At 45.1% G+C, this 15,558-nt stretch overlaps 1 long non-coding RNA gene across 2 annotated transcripts; it reads left to right on the top strand.

Moving 5' to 3' along the window:
- The first annotated feature begins 4,745 nt into the window (after window positions 1–4,745).
- On the top strand, window positions 4,746–8,636 carry LOC109784759 (uncharacterized). 2 transcript variants are annotated; one of them, XR_012188112.1, is made up of 5 exons: window positions 4,746–5,144; window positions 5,238–5,445; window positions 5,730–5,880; window positions 6,626–6,711; window positions 8,473–8,636. It is a non-coding gene; the product is annotated as an uncharacterized lncRNA (long non-coding RNA). The 2 variants fall into 2 exon arrangements; XR_002237927.4 differs by having other exon boundaries at window positions 4,746–5,445.
- The last annotated feature ends 6,922 nt before the right edge of the window (window positions 8,637–15,558 follow it).

The raw sequence follows: 15,558 nt of genomic DNA, 5'->3' as shown, positions 1-15,558 counted from the left end.
ATCGCTACGAGTGAGAAAGTCTCATCGTAGTCAACTCCTTGAACTTGTCGGAAAACATCGTAACGACAAGTCGAGCTTTCTTAATGGTGACACTTACCATCATTGTCCGTCTTCCTTTTAAAATCCATCTGCACCCAACAGCCTTACGACCATCAAGTAGTTCTTCCAAAGTCTATACTTTGTTTTTATACATGGATCCTCTATCGGATTATATGGCCTCGAGCCATTCGTCGGAATCCGGGCCCACCATCGCTTCTCCATAGCTCGTAGGTTCATTGTTGTCTAGCAACATGACTTCCAAGACAGGATTACGTACCACTCTGAAGTAGTATGCATCCTTGTCGACCTACGAGGTTTGGTAGTGACTTGATCCGAAGTTTCATGATCACTATCATAAGCTTCCACTTCAATTGGTGTAGGTGCCATAGGAACAACTTCTTGTGCCCTACTACACACTAGTTGAAGTGACAGTTCAATAACCTCATCAAGTCTCCACCATCCTCCCACTCAATTCTTTCGAGAGAAATTTTTCTCGAGAAAGGACCTGTTACTAGAAACAATCACTTTTGCTTCCGGATCTGAAATAGGAGGTATAACCAACTGTTTTGGGTATTCTATGAAGATGCATTTATCCACATTGGGTTCGAGCTTATCAGCCTGAAACTTTTTCACATAAGCGTCGCAGCCCCAAACTTTTAAGAAACGACAGCCTAGGTTTCTCTAGACCATAGTTCATACGGTGTCGTCTCAATGGAATTGTGTGGTGCCCTATTTAAAGTGAATGCGGTTGTCTCTAATGCCTAACCCATGAACGATAGTGGTAATTCGATAAGAGACATCATGGTATGCACCATATCCAATAGGGTTCAGTTATGATGTTCGGACACACCATCACACTATGGTGTTCCAGGCGGTATTAGTTGTGAAACAATTTCCACATTGTCTTAATTGTGTGCCAAACTCGTAACTCAGATATTCATCTCTATGATCATATCATAGACATTTTATCCTCTTGTCACGACGATCTTCAACTTCACTCTGAAATTACTTGAACCTTTCAATAATTCAGACTTGTGTTTCATCAAGTAAATATACTCAGCATCTACTCAAATCATCTGTGAAGTAAGAACATAATGATATCCACTGCGTGCCTCAGCACTCATTGGACTGCACACATCAAAATGTATTACTTCCAACAAGTTGCTTTCTTGTTCCATCTTACTGAAAACGAGGCCTTTCAGTCATCTTGCCCATGTGGTATGATTTGCATGTCTCAAGTGATTCAAAATCAAGTGAGTCCAAACGATCCATCTGTATGGAGTTTCTTCATGCATATCTACCAATAGACATGGTTCGCATGTCTCAATCTTTTCGAAAACGAGTGAGTCCAAAATCAAGGAAGAGTGGGAGGAGGGAGGGGCTGCGCTAGGGAAGGGGTGCGGCTGCCCTCTATCTCCCTCACTATATATAGGGGAAACGGGGGGTGGAGGAGGCGCCCTAGGATTCCCTAGGGGAGGGGCGGCGGCCACAGGGGAAACCCTAGATGGGTTTGGGAGCCCCCACCCCTAGGAAACTTGCCCCCCAAGCAGGGAGGGGTGGCTGCCCTAGGGGAGGCGCCCCCACCTCTCCAAGTTAGGTGAGTGGGGGTGGGAGGGGCGCACATCCCCTTAGTGGGCTGGTGTGCCCCCTCCCCTTGGCCCATAAGGCCCCCCAACGCTTGCCGGGGCCTCCGAAACACCTTTTGGTCACACTGGTCGTCACCCGGTACTCCCAGAACAATTTCGGACTCCAATACCCTTCGTCCAATATATCGATCTTCACCTCCGGACCACTCCGGAGTTCCTCGTCACGTCTGGGATCTCATTCGGGACTCCGAACAACCTTCGGTAACCACATACTATTTCCCATAACAACTCTAGCGTCACCGAACCTTAAGTGTGTAGACCCTACGGGTTCGGGAACCATGTAGACATGACCGAGACGTTCTCCGGCCAATAACCAACAGCGGGATCGGGATACCCATGTTGGCTCCCACATGTTCCACGATGATCTCATCGGATGAACACGATGTCGGGGATTCAATCAATCCTATATACAATTCCCTTTGTCCACCGGTATGTTACTTGCCCGAGATTCGATCGTCGGTATCCCAATACCTCGTTCAATCTCGTTACCGGCAAGTCTCTTTACTCGTTCCGTAAAGCATGATCCCGTGGCTAACTCATTAGTCACATTGAGCTCATTATGATGATGCATTACCGAGTGGGCCCAGAGATACCTCTCCGTCATACGGAGTGACAAATCCCAGTCTCGATTCGTGCCAACCCAACAGACACTTTCGGAGATACCTGTAGTGCACCTTTATAGCCACCCAGTTACGTTGTGATGTTTGGTACACCCAAAGCATTCCTACGGTATACGGGAGTTGCACAATCTCATGGTCTAAGGAAATGATACTTGACATTAGAAAAGCTCTTAGCAAACGAACTACACGATCTTGTGCTATGCTTAGGATTGGGTCTTGTCCATCACATCATTCTCCTAATGATGTGATCCCGTTATCAATGACATCTAATGTCCATGGTTAGGAAACCATAACCATCTATTGATCAACGAGCTAGTCAACTAGAGGCTTACTAGGGACATGTTGTGGTCTATGTATTCACACATGTATTACGATTTCCAGTTAATACAATTATAGCATGAACAATAGACAATTATCATGAACAAAGGAAATACAATAATAACCATTTTATTATTGCCTCTAGGGCATATTTCCAACAACATTTTTGTTGCTAAAACAAAGGGGCCGAAATATTTTATTGTCATTTCATTTGTTTATTTCGGCTATTCATGCTTTGGTGGGTGAATTCTACATGGACCTCATGGTAATGGCCGATATTTATCTATCGCCCTAAGAATATATCTAGAATGGCCGGTGTGGTATTCTAACATCGTCCTTAGTTTGAGTGGAGATTGGGATAAGTGCTTGCATAGAAATTTGTCAAATTGATGCCATTGAAGATATTATGCATAGACCAATTCACCAAAATATGCAAAGTGGACTTATGTTTTCATTGGGTGTGCTTTGGCTTATTAGTTTTTCAGAATTTACGTAAAGCAAAATCATGGTTGATTTTATTACTGAGCATCATATTGACATCATGGATATTATTGGTTTTAGCTTTATCTCTCTAGTACCATGGAGATTTTATTTTGGCGGTTAAATTTGTAGCAATGGCCAAAGTGTTGGTGTTATTTATATATCTCCTTATGGTACTATTTGTGAAACCTCATGCCTCTTAGCATATTTTTATGCACGATTAATCAAGGCCGAATATGCATTGTTATTCGGATTGACTCTTTTACTTGCTATAGGTGCTATACATATTGAGGCTTTCGGTGATTCGTTATGAGTAGTGCAACAAATATCCAGGGTTTATCAATGTTTTGACGAATCAGTTATAGTTTATCTTGGGGTATGTCTAGATGCAAAATTTACCTTGTGTTTCTTTAAAATTGTTCATATATTTAGACATGACAATTCGAAAGAGTTGGCACAGCAAGCATCCGGCTACTATGTTAATCATGGTGTATTGCATTTCTCTCAATAGCCGATGCTTCGTCTCGTCAACATAGGTAAGGCCGAACCGAAGTCCACAGCTTCGGCCACTAATGAAACTTTTATGCAGACGAAGTAAGGATTGGAGGAAGTTCATTCTTGATTATCTGCAAAATCCTAGCGAAGGGAGAACAATATGGTTTGGAGGATGGTTTTGATCTATGAAACCTTATCACCGGATTGTTATAGAAGCTGAGAAGTTTTCACCCAAGTTTGCATCAAGAGGTTCAAACAAGCAATGGCCGATATATACTTATCGTCCAAAGAACATGCAAAATGGCCAATGGAGTGTTGACATCGTCCTTAGAACAAGCTATGCGCAAGTTATTTTTCGGCACACAAGCTTTGCCGAAAAACAGGGGGGCATGTGTTGACACCAGATTTTGGTATGGTCAAAAGCATAATTAAGAAGACCTCAAATGGAAAAGTTCTCAATGTGAGAAAGTTTCGTATCGTCAAAAGGAGAAACTTTGATATTTGGGCCATAACCATCCGGTCTCATCTCTAAGGCCGAAGTTATGTTTGAAGTACTGAGATTTTGTATCCATGACACTATTCAGCTGATTACACCATGAAGCCTGCCTCGTATGGAAAAATGTTATACACGGATTGTTTTCGTCTCGTCGAAACGATCGATTTTGATATAAAAATCGTTTCAATACGAGTTCGTATGCAAAAGTTAGAGCCATCGGAATGCAGCTTTATCAGGAGGAAGAAAATGGCGCGCCCCACCAGACACCCTGTCTGATGGGTAGCGCGAATAATAGCCTGTTTTGCGCGAGCGATTGGACCTTCAAGATGACCTCTGATCAAAAAATGTTCAACATGAAAGTTGTTCGTCTCGTCGAAATGGTCAAGTCTACTTTTAGATTCGTTTCCATCCCAGGTCGTTTGCCACCACAAAAAAGACCCACAATGTGCAGCCAGTTTAAACCGAACAGTTTTGGAAAGTTCGGATAAAACCAATCCGAATTTGACTAGGGCTTTGGACGTGAATCCAAGCCTTTTCCTTGCACGGAAAGTCCAGCCGCCTCTTATCTCTACTATTAAAGGGGATCGAACATCGTGATGGTTCGACCTCGTTCGATCCCCACCTCCCTTCGTCCTCCCCCTCCATTGCATGAAATGAAAAACCAGCGCACGCTCCCACCACCCGTCGCCGAAAAAACTGCCGCCACACGCGCACACACACGTCGCACGCCCCCATCTCTCCCCAAGCCACCTCGCTCCCGATCCCGTCTCTCTCGAAGAAAAATCATCGCCGCCTGTGCTCGCCATCCATCCCATGAGCTGCATCGTGAGTTCGTGACCCGATGTCCCGTGCCGTCTGGATCTAGGGAAGGGGATGCCTTCCATCCCGTCCCTTCCGCCCGCCATCGAAGCGATAGAGATAGCAGAGAGAAAGGAAGGAGCACAGCGGCGGACCTGCACTTAGCGCCATACAGGAAGAGTGGTGGTGGGGCGGCACTGCTGCTGCTGGGACAACGGGGCTCCTCGTGTAGTGGCCATAAAGGAGGCGGCGGTGGGAAGCCCATCTTCCTCTCTGTGTCTCCTTCCGCAGGTCCTCCTCCACGTCGGTACACTTGACATCCACCTCTTCTTCCCCTGCGCCTAGGCATGTGCATATCAGCCTATGCCATTGACCCCTCATCAGCAGAGGTGTGCGAGGATTCCGTCTCCGAGCAGCACGAGAGACGTCTCTTTCCTATCGCTGCTCAACACCGAGCTCCACACAAGAGAACCCTTTTGCCATCGAGGCCTTCTACTACTGGTCCACAGCCTCGAGTTCTTCGTCTTCGTCTGGATTGGGAGCGCAACCACCCGTAAGCTCCTCCTCTTATCTCTCTCTCAAATTTTCTCGGGTTCTTGGTCTAGATATGAATAGAGAGCTCGAGTTCGATCTTGATATCTTGGTTATGTCTTGTACTTTTTCTGTTGATACAGATTATTGCTGCAAATGTTTCTTAGACGGGAATTAAGTTGTTTTTCAGAAAGGCTTTGTAGTTCTTTACCAATGGCGTTCAGCTAATACAACGTCTGATACACATTCTGGTGGTATATGCAACCATGCTTTACAAAGCTAATTACCACATCCCTCTTTCACTAGGATATGTGCCGCTCTGTTTGATATACATCGTGACTTTGTGCTCCTCCATGGTTCTCAGCATCTCCTTGATCACTCCAGTCAATGACCCATGGACTGATCTGTTCAAATCAGCAACATTCTAGCAAGTTGTTACTTGTTACCCATGCTAAATGTAAGCTCTCTAACTGCGAATTGTATGCGGCACTCTGGTTACTCATGAATTCTTTCTTGTATTCCAAAAAGAATCCATATCGATGATTTTGCAATATAAGACATCCATATGAAATTTTCCTACATTTTTTAGTGAAGGAGCAGTAGCTCTGCTGCCTATATCAATAGAGAAAAGTACTAAATTTTTTATGTACAGGAAAAACTAAAATTTCCTGCAATTGCAACCACATAATTTATAGTTTGTTGGTTTCTTTCAAATAATATGCAATAGTATTTCCTTTGCGGTTCTAATTTATTGATTTTAGAGCTCTCACTTGATAAATATGACACGATATTTTCAGTTGTGATATTGAGTGTCCTTTTTGTGATTTTCATATTATTTTAGTAATGAGTAGTAATCTTATATTGCTATATGCATATCACAAATAAGATCTATATTATTTATCTCGAACCTGTAAATAATTTTTGCTACCTCCAGTTTCAGTATGATCACACATTGCAGGTACAACTTGACTCTTTACTTCTGTTGGCATGGAATTGATTTGCCTCTTAATAGGTTTCTAGCTCACTGAATTTATCTTCATGTTGCCATTGAAGCATGTTGTTTTCTTCGGAAAATCAATATAGATAACCATGGTTTCTCTGTAATAATATATATGCCCTGATCAATGTATTAGGATTGATTTTTTCATTACTTCTTGGATAATGGGGTATTCTAATCAAAATCATGCTGACTTTCTATGTAGCTTACTTGCATGGGACGTTTATGCCAGCACACATTGAAGACCAAGTATAGCATATATAGTCAATCGGTGATGTCTCATAAGAAAATGTAAGCTATATGAACTTATCAACTCCTAATTTATCATGCAGCGACAGATCAATTATGATTGGTATATGTTAGAAACTTCATTTTGTTAGTTTTGATAGAAATATGTGTGTTATTATATTCTGAAACCAAAGCATCAAATCACGTTGGTACCTACCATGTCCTATTAAAGTTAAAAAAAACTCTGAAAAGAACTCTACATGTATCAATTCACATTAAAAAAATGATGACGCCATATGGATTGGAAATTGGTAATCTTGGATTGATATGTCATACTCCCTCCGTAAAGAAATATAAGAGCGTTTAGATCACTAAAGTAGTGGTCTAAACGCTCTTATATTTTTTACAGAGGGAGTACATGACTTTTTTTCTGGCAGGTACATTAAACTTAATCAGATAAAGAGGATCCATTGTTTTTCACTCGGTAATAATTTTTATTCCGAACACGAATAGTCTAAAAAATAAGAATATTTTGGCTACTGAAGTATGTGTGTTTGTTAAACAATCCTTATGTTGTCTCAAAATTCATCATATTTCTGTTATGAGAGCATGTACAACCGGACCTCTCAAACCCGCTCATAAGCCCGGGCGGGCCATCCGGTTACTGCCCGCTCGCGAAAATCTGACCCAGACGGGCGCCTCAAACGGGCCTCAAACGCCCGGACTGACCGGCACCCCCCATATCCAGCCCAAATACGAGGCAGATATGGGGGCGCCCGGGCACGCCCGCCGACCCCGCTGCAGGTCGTAGCGGTCCTACCTGCAGCGACCAAAGCTCCTCCCACTCCCACCTGCAGCGACCGAAGCTCCTCCATCTCTCATCGGTGCAACCAAATTTTAGTCCCACATCATCGGACGAGGCGGATGCCGCCCGGCTTAAATAGCCACGCCAGCGGATGGCGGCAAGCTTGGTTGTTGTTGTGTAGGTCTATCAATTCTCGCATGTGTGATCGAGATAAATTTGACACTAGATTGCATTTCATTGACTGATGATTGTTCATCGAGTGTCAAGTTTGTCTCGACCATATACATTGATACCTCTACTACAATGACAGTAGATTTTTATTTTATTTTAATGCATGGACACATAGTGATTCAAAAAGCCACTATGAATCTTCTATGTGATAAAGTAGAAGATTCATAGTAAGAGTCCACATCCATAGCAAAGGATGCACTGATGCGAGAAGGTTATCCCTTCTGGACAACCCGGATATTTAAGCTGGTCGACTAGCTCATCAGTTGGTGAGGTGGGACTATTACGGGTGTGAAAATCTTAAATATGAGCAATTTCGGTGCCAAGCGGCCCAAGACAGATATGATGATCGACGTGCATGGCCCTGCATGTAATAGATGTTTTGGAAATAGGATACGTGGTTGTAAATTGTAAAATTTGACGCACGCCCGGTCACTGTCCGCGGGCGCGTCCGGGCGCATCCGCGGGCGTTTGAGTGTCCAAATTTGCAACCTCTGGCTGTAGATGCTCTTATCCCTCATTATACAGATGTTTCATTTCTTAGTAACTCACAGTTCAGGTTTTAATCAATTACTGACATTGTCTTATATTGTTAAAACTGAAAATAGAACCTTGACTTGTTTCAGAGCAGGTGGCAGATAGTTCGATGGTGTAGTACTTTCTCCTAACTTGATTTAGCAATGTTTATTCTAAATCTAAGTTCTTGCTGTGAAGTTGGTTTATGATGTGCTATGGCTACTGCTAGAAATTAATTTTTATATAGTAAGCATAAACATAATCTTCCTTTCCAGGAAACAATTATCTGACGAGAAAAATACACAGGATGACATCAAATGAATATTTAAAGGAGATCCACTTGCATTGCTCCTTTGTAACTAGGACTATTGTTTTGTGTTTCTCATTGTTTTTTTAGTTAGAACCCTTCCATAGGTACTCCCTCTGTAACTTAATATAACACTTTTTTTCACACTCATACTGTCAAAAAACGTCTTGTATTAAGGTTCGGAGGGAGTAAAATTTAGTTGTGTTCTCCATCTTTTGCACATAATGTATTTTTGATTCATGCTGCTTATAGCAATCATGTTTACTGAGACATGTCTTTCACAGTTGAAAACTTGTTTTACCATAATATGTACTCGTAATACTTTCCCATTTGCTGGTGCTAATTTACATAAGACATATCCTTAGTAAAATAGGGATACTATTATGTGTATGCCTTGTCAGATATTTGAAGACTTTGTGGTCATTGAAGGGAACATCACTATTGAAATTTATCAAGCTTTAATACAGTACTTCCAGTATTTAGATGTTGTGTTACCTTTTTGAGATGATGTATATTTCTAGCATTTTCAAGGTCAAGTTTGCGCGAAACCTGAAACGACATGTCTGCTTGTTTGATGCTCCATTTGAATATTTTTGGAAATTTAACAAGATTTTTTCGAGGCTAGAAACCAATCAAGGACCGAACGGAGTAAGGCTTCCAATCAGTCATGATGTAGCGCAAAAGAAGATAATTTGTTGTTGTGCTCATGTTGGATGATAAAATGATAGAGAAATTATGTTTTTTATTTTCAATTATAACACGACCAAGTTTGTATCCTTCACCTCCTTTTGCGTTATCATCTTCAATATTTAGTTATCCTTTGATCATTGTCCTCCTTACTCATTTGGGCATCATGACAATATGTATTCTGACCAATGGAGGACACCTTTACCAGGCTGTAGGAATTTGAGAAAACTAGATCGGTTCACTTGAAGCACAACCCACATGTATGTGAAGAACGTTGTCTTGCAACTAAGTATTACTAATTGACCTTATCACGATGGATTCACTTCTAGACAACAAGCACAACAAAGCAAGCTCAAAAAAATTGTCAAAAAAAAGCAAGCTCAACATGACGGGTGGCTCAAAAAATGAATGGCAGCGACGGGGAAGACTTTTCCATGGGTAAGAAAGCAAGGGTGCGAGGCTGCTTTAGTTTGGGGTGATGCGAGTGCTTGAGGGTGACCAGGAAACATGTAGCTTTGGGCAAGTGGGGCTAGAAAAGACTGTGGATGAGGGTACTGAGAGACACAGAGCTCACCAATTTCGTGCTCACGTGGTCAAAATGATAAAGCACAAAGAGCAGACTCCATTGTCGCTACAAAGTCATAAACCACATATGACATGCACATCACTATGTATAGGTTCGTTGTTCCGTGGCAACGCACGGGCCTACAACTAGTATATCTAAGGGGTGACGGCCGATTGAACAACACACAATCGCAAACACATATACAGCTTTTTCATCTACGTCTTGTCCTTCCCTCGTTCTTCGTCGTTCTTTGTGTTGGAGAGCTGCGAATCGCGAGGCTCTAGGGGCGGCTTGGCCGACCTTGGGCAGCCCATAGCCGCCGCACTCCTCGACGGGGTCCCTCCCGGGAGTGTAGGGTTTCAGGTCCTCAAAAGCTCTCGCCGGTCGACTTGCGAATCGCGCTTCCGGTGAGACTCCTTTACGTGAGCTGCGGTGCATCACCCCCGGCGTCGAGGGTACACGTGACGTGTTCGTGTCCGAACAGTGTGAAAGCAAACTAGCTTCTGAAAGCAACTTAGGTGTGAAAGAAAACTAGCTTTGATTTGACTAAACGGGCTTCAAGACTTAATGAGGTAACTTCTAGAAATTCCTCGATGGAGGTGGTTGGCGGTTCCTGACCAAACATTATTTACTGGAGTTGAAAAATGTTTCCTTCAGCAACAAACTCGAGTTCTGGAAACCTTTCGCAAGTTGGAATATCCAAACTCATGCAAAATATTGTTTCGTGAGAATTAGAACAATGTTTCCTCAGCAAATAGCTTATTTCTTCATGAACTCCTAACTTTGTTTCCTCTACATAAAACATTGTTTTGCACGGACAGAAATGTGTTTGGCCTTCTTTGATATTGCACCCGAGTTCAACCAACAATAAAGGAGATGAAAGTGCAGCCATGCATTCAAGATTATAATATGAACTTAAGTTAGCGTTCACCTGGCAATGTATTTGCTTGACGCACATTATTATGACATCTAATTTGATGACCGGTGGTGTATCAATGGTTGTCTTGTCCTCATCACCTCCACCCGCACGCATAGAATGGCATCCGCATCAGGTACAATAAAGGTAGCATGGATTAACTCTCACCTGCACGTCCAATTGTAAGTGTCAATCTGCTCACTCACGAATTGAAGTGTAGTTCCAGCTGGTTTGAATAGCGGCTTCATAGTAGCTGTTCCTGGAATCCATCTATCGGTCCAGATGGATATAGAAGTTCCATTGCCCACTCGCTTAATTAACCCAGCCATCAGAACCTCCTGCCCGACAACATGTTTCCCCAACAACGCAAGGTTGAACAAATGCCGAGCATGAAATCCCATTCCACCCTTAAATTTTGGAGTTGCCAAAGCGTCCCAGGAAATCCAATGAAGCATTCGTCATTCAATGGAACTACCCAACCAATATTTTGCCATGCATGAAGTAAAGCTCTTGCACACTTTCTTTGACAACAAGAAACACATCATGTTGTACGTAGAGATGGTCTGCACTACCGATTTGAGTAATGTTTCCCTCCCTGCACATGCATAATTTTTATCAAACCAACCTTGGATCTTACTTCGAACATTTTCACTCAAGTAATCGAAGGTACCACTTGTGATGCGTCCTACTGCAGTAGGAAGCCCGAGGTAACGCTCAATGAAAGCTTCAACTCCAATTCCCAGAGTTCGCATCACCATTAAACACGTGTCTTGAGATGTATTGCGGCTGAAGAAAACTGCACTCTTATCCTTGTTAACACGCTGACTAGATGTAACGCCCGGATAATCATGTTACTGTAATCTCACGTTAATGATGGCACGTCACCTCTGTCACTGTAATTAATCTCGGGTTAAATCAAAACCGTTTCAAATTTAAATCCTAAATAAGTCAAACGACAAAAGTTTTCAAATATTAGAATAAAAATGTTCAGGCTATGTCAATTATTGCATCGGTAATTATGGTGAAGTAAACACATTTTTATAAAATGCCTAAATACTTTTAAATGAATTAAAACAGAAAAGAAATAATGAAAAAAAATACAAAAGAGAAAAAAAAGGAAGAAACCCCCCACTGGACCCTGGCCCAACTGGGCCAACCCCCAGGCCCAGCCGGCCGGCCCACCGACGCCCCCACTCCCTTATCCACTCCTCCCCCCACTCCCACAGTACCCACCGACACGCCCCCCCCCCCCCCACGAAATATCCCCCCTCTCCCCCGATTTGGATCGGGATTGAGGAGACCACCGTGCCTCGCCGTGGGCCGTCGTCGCAGGAGACCACGCCGCCACGCCGGAGCACTCCCCCGCCGGCCTGCTTCCCCCTCCTCCCCTGCGCCGGTCGTCCCCGTCGCTCCTCCCCGCGCTCACTGCCCAGACCCCGCGCCCCCCCCCCCCCCCCCGTGAGGACCCCCCTCCTTCTCCTCTTCCCCACGCCCCGCCGGTGCGTGCCCGCACGCGCCCGCCGTGGCCGCGTCCGGCCACTGCACTCCGCCCCGCCTCGCTCCCTCCCTCTCCCTCGTGCGCTCGCGCTCGTCGCCGCGGTCCCCGTCGATCTCGCCCGCGGTTGGCACGCTCCGGCCGCGTCCGATGCGCGCTCACCGCGCCGTGCCCGCGCCCGCACCACGCCCGTCCGCTACCGCCGCGACCAGAGCGTCGGGGCCGTGCCCGAGTGGCTCGGCCACGGCCACTCACCCCCACTCTCCACGCGCGGCTGTGCTCCGCCTGACGTCGACCGTCTCTCCTCGCGCCCTCCGGCGCCGCCACAGTGCTCGCCTTGCCTCGTCGTGCCGCCCTGCTCCGGCAACCACCGCGGCCGCGCCTCCTCCCCTGGTCGCCTCGGGCGTGCGGGCACCCTTCGCCCGCACCGGCCACCCGCGCCCCCGCTTTGGCCCCCTGGGCCACTGCCAGGTGGGCCTCGCCCCCCCCCCCCCCTGAGCCACTGCCCCTGGGCCCGAACCCCCGTGGCCCTATGACATATGGGGCCCAGCCCACAGAACAAAAAGAAAAAATGAAATGATTAAAATAATAATAATAATAATAATAAAAATAATAAATTAATTAATAAAAATTAATAAATAAATAAATATAGAAATAAAATAATAATAATAAAACAAATTATAAATAAATTTAATTAATTAATTAATTAATTAACTAAAATTAATTAAGTTAATTAATCCTGTTTAAATTAACCTAATTAGTTAATTAATTTAACTAAACAGTAGTTAATTAGCTAACAGCCCCTGACAGGTGGGACCCACCTGTCAGGTTGACCAGGTCAACGGTCAACGTTGACTGCTGACGTCAGCATGACATCATGCTGATGTCATAAATCCAAATTTCGATTTAAATTAAATAATTAATTAAATTCCAGAAATTATTAAAATCTTTAGAAAATCATATCTTTTAATCCGTAACTCGGATGGAAATACTCTGTACATGAAAGTTGCTCAGAACGACGAGACAAATCCGGATACGCAGCCCGTTCATCCACCACACACCCCTAACCTATCGAACCTGCAACTTTTCACCTCCGGTTCGTCTGTCCGAAAACACGAAACACCGGGGATACTTTCCCGGATGTTTCCCCCTTCGCCGGTACCACCTACTGTCGCGTTAGGACACACCTATCACCGCTCATTTTCATGTCACGCATCGTCATGCTTATGTTTGCATTGTATTTACTGTTTCTTCACCCCTCTTCTCTCTGGTAGACTACGAGACCGACACTGTTGCTGCCCAGTTCGACTACGGAGTTGACGACCCCTCCTACTTGCCAGAGCAACCAGGCAAACCCCCCCCCCCTTGATCACCAGATATCGCCTATTCTTCTCTATACTGCTTGCATTAGAGTAGTGTAGCATGTTACTGCTTTCCGATATCCTATCCTGATGCATAGCCTATCCTTGCTACTACTGTGGTTACCTTTACCTGCAATCCTACATGCTTAGTATAGGATGCTAGTTTTCCATCAGTGGCCCTACATTCTTGTCCATCTGCTGTGCTATACTATCGGGCCGTGATCACCTGGGCGGTGATCACGGGTATATACTTATATACTATATACATGACACATGTGGTGACTAAAGTCGGGTCGGCTCGTAGGAGTACCCGCAAGTGGATCTTTGTGGCGGAGCGACAGGGCAGGTTGAGACCGCCTAGGTGAGAGGTGGGCCTGGCCCTGGTCGGCGTTCGCGGATACTTAACACGCTTAACGAGATCTTGGTATTTGATCTGAGTCTGGCCATTTGGTCTATACGCACTAACCATCTACGCGGGAGTAGTTATGGGTATCCCGGCGTCGTGGTATCAGCCGAAGCCTTCGTGACGTCAGCGACTGAGTGGCGCGCGCCGTGTTGGACCGCTTTGACGTAACCCCCGTGATCGTGTGGGTTGCTAGGTCTGCTCGCGGCCGCGTTCGCAACGTGCAGGTGTGCATAGGGCGGTGGGCCCAGACCCCTGCGCGCATAGGGTTAGACCGGCGTGCTGACCTCTCTGTTGTGCTTAGGTGGGGTTGCGACGCGTTGATCTTACGAGGCCAGGCATGACCCAGAAAAGTGTGTCCGGCCAAATGGGATCGAGCGTGTTGGGTTATGTGGTGCACCCCTGCAGGGAAGTTTATCTATTCGAATAGTCGTGTCCCTCGGTAAAAGGACGACCCGGAGTTGTACCTTGACCTTATGACAACTAGAACCGGATACTGAATAAAATACACCCTTCCAAGTGCCAGATACAACCCGGTGATCGCTCTCTAACAGGGCGACGAGGAGGGGATCGCCGGGTAGGATTATGCTATGCGATGCTACTTGGAGGACTTCAATCTACTCTTTTCTACATGCTGCAAGATGGAGATGGCCAGAAGCGTAGTCTTCGATAGGACTAGCTATCCCCCTTTTATTCTGGCATTCTGCAGTTCAGTCCACTGATATGCCCCTTTACACATATACCCATGCATATGTAGTGTAGCTCCTTGCTTGCGAGTACTTTGGATGAGTACTCACGGTTGCTTCTCTCCCTCTTTTCCCCCTTTCCTTTCTATCAGGTTGTCACAACCAGATGCTGGAGTCCAGGAGCCAGACGCCACCGTCGATGGCGACACCTACGACACTGGAGGTGCCTACTACTACGTGCAGCCCGCTGACGATGACCAGGAGTAGTTAGGAGGATCCCAGGCAGGAGGCCTGCGCCTCGTTCGATCTGTATCCCAGTTTGTGCTAGCCTTCTTAAGGCAAACTTGTTTAACTTATGTCTGTACTCAGATACTGTTGCTTCCGCTGACTCGTCTGTGATCGAGCACTTGTATTCGAGCCCTCGAGGCCCCTGGCTTGTATTATGATGCTTGTATGACTTATTTATGTTGTAGAGTTGTGTTGTGATATCTTCCCGTGAGTCCCTGATCTTGATCGTACACATTTGCGTGCATGATTAGTGTACGGTCAAACCGGGGGCGTCACAGTTTGGTATCAAAGCCGACTGCCTGTAGGAATCCCCCTTTCCACACTCCTTGGCCGAAGTCGAGTCTAGACATTACAAAAACTTTTACTAACATGGCTGTGTGTCTTACGGGCCCACGTCGCCATTGCGTGGTACTAGGATCTTTTACTCCCCGACCTTTACTCTGGGACTCTGAACTCTCTTCTACTCGGGTTAAACGAATTTACTAACTCTAACACTAGGATCCCGTGACCGCATTCACCCCAAAGTTGGATAAGCCATAGTTATTTCTTAGAATAGTATTTTGAACAATTCACACACTGTCATTTGACTCCTTTGAAACGTCTTTGCTTTCAGATGGAACCCACGAGGCAGGTCGTGCGTCACACGACGGCCA

This window comes from Aegilops tauschii, chromosome 6, assembly GCF_002575655.3.
Source record: "Aegilops tauschii subsp. strangulata cultivar AL8/78 chromosome 6, Aet v6.0, whole genome shotgun sequence".
In the NCBI taxonomy this organism is placed as follows: domain Eukaryota; kingdom Viridiplantae; phylum Streptophyta; class Magnoliopsida; order Poales; family Poaceae; genus Aegilops; species Aegilops tauschii.
Note: the sequence above shows the minus strand (reverse complement) of the source record. Positions and strands in the feature narration are given on the sequence as shown.